This window comes from Corylus avellana, chromosome 10 (assembly GCF_965113065.1).
Source record: "Corylus avellana chromosome 10, dhCorAvel1.hap1.2, whole genome shotgun sequence".
NCBI classification, from domain to species: domain Eukaryota; kingdom Viridiplantae; phylum Streptophyta; class Magnoliopsida; order Fagales; family Betulaceae; genus Corylus; species Corylus avellana.
Window position 1 is genome coordinate 10,813,387 of NC_142499.1, and position 2,214 is coordinate 10,815,600.

The window sequence follows — 2,214 nt, forward strand, 5'->3', positions numbered from 1 at the left end:
TCAAGAAATGCAAGGGTTTTTGTAGTGACCCAAATAATTAAATAGGCTTAGGACAGCTTGATTAGAGGGTTAATTGGACTTTGGGTTACTAAGGATACCTAGAAGGGTATTTTTGGTATTTTTAGAATTTCAAAGCTACAGTGGACGAACGCTCGTGTGGGGGACCACACGAGCACTCGCCTAGCAACCATATATGAGCACTTGTGTGGGGACCAAGCCTAGCGCTCATTGACTTTTTGTTAACCGTTGGTTTTTACCCACGTGTGCCATGTGCAACTCTGAACCCTCTAATCTATAGTACACGAGTGCTCGACATTGTAGTACACGAGTGCTCGACATTGTAGTACACGAGTGCTTGTACCTTTCAGAACTTTTCCTACTACGCCTCGTTGTGAACCGTACATGAGCGCTCATGTGGGGACCAGGCCGAGCACTCGCCTAGAGATGTTCCAGGGACCGCCATCGTGGCCCGATGTTCTACCACTCCTGTTTCCATGTTCTAAGTTCGTTTTACCTCAGGTTTTGAACTAATGATAGGTATTTTCTCAGTATTCGAGATTATGGAGCCTCAAGGGGATTTTATGGAGGAGCCTTACAACCTGGGTGTGTACAAACTCACATGTATGCCTTGGTTGTTTCATTTGATAGGAAGTCCAATAAATTCTAAGATGCTGATTCATTTATGTTGGAATTATTTTGAAGCCTCAGGATTATGTGTTAGTCCACTTTACACTAATTGGAACTTGTTGTATCTGAAAAATGCCATTTGTAAGTGACTGGACTTGTGATTTCCTGAAATTTTGAAGATGGAGTTTATCTTTTTAAGCTTGCCATTGAATGATAATCATTATTTCTGTGATACTTCATTCTTTTGAATAACATAATGTTGACAATATTTGTTGGTATCATTCCTGTTAAACCCCCATGAGAATTCACTCGTCCTCTAGGGATGCCTAAAGGTTTAAAAAGCTTGTTGTATACGCTAAATGCAATTGTACATCCCACGAAAGAATGAATTAGTTAGTTCTTTTTTTTTTTTTTTTTTTTTTTTTTTTTTCAGTTTAGGGACTAGTAATATATAAGTTTGGGGGTGTGATACATGCCGAATGTTGCACATTCAAGCCTCTTAACTCGCATATGTTGATTCATTATCCTTAGTATTGTTATTTGTTTGATTTTGTGTTGTTTTAGTGTTTTTTTTTTTTTTTTTTTTATTGTTATTATAAAGATACAAGAAATACCATTCATTTTGGGACTAAAGCACACTTTGAGAGACCTAAAAGATGTGGTTAAGCTTAACCAATCATAATAGAGGACTTATATGATGTGTTTAAGTTTAATCAAAACAATGAAATGATTAAATTGGATTTTTTTTTTCTAAGTGTAATTAAAATCAGATTGGATTAATTTTTAGATTCTGCACATGTCTCAGTATTTTGACCATAACTTTCTGTTCAAATATCGGATTAAGGTGAAACCAGTGGCATTGGAAAGAGAAATCAAAATACTACAAATTATTATGAAATAGGAGTTTCCTAATTTGGACGTTTACTATGCCTAAAGCATCCTGCAATATAAGAACACAAATCTGGACGAATCCTATTACGATTTGTATTAGGATTGCTTCCTAATTTGACTAGGAGATTGACCTACGATTTTCATAGGGTTTCTAGGGCTTCTAGAGTTTTCCTAATCCCTATAAATAGGCGTCTAACTATTGAAGAAAGACACACTGCTACCTAGAGCAAAAATTCAGCAAATAGTTAATGGAGGCTTAGTAGAGTCATGAGCGGCTAAAACCTTTTGTGGGGTATTGATGTAACCCTATCCAAGCACAATGATTTGATTTTATCTTAATTTATAGATTTTCATCTTATGCATGTTGGCTGTATAATTATGAGAATTGCTACAATTTGATTTTGTTTTTAATGTTTTAATGCAATTGTTCATAAATTCAAAATCAATATTGGTGAAATCCTTATCTTATCTTAAAAAGCATTTAACCTTTATTGAACTCAAATCATTCTTATTTTCTATGATTATGGAGATGATGATTATACAACGGTTTTAATTGATATATGATCAAGAGGGTTAGATAGGCCATACCTGTGGAAGACGGATCGTACTACACCTTAGTTTAGTGTAATTTAGGTAGATGTTCCATGCCAATCGAAGATGGGTTATACTAGTCCCTTGATTGTATGTATCTTATTA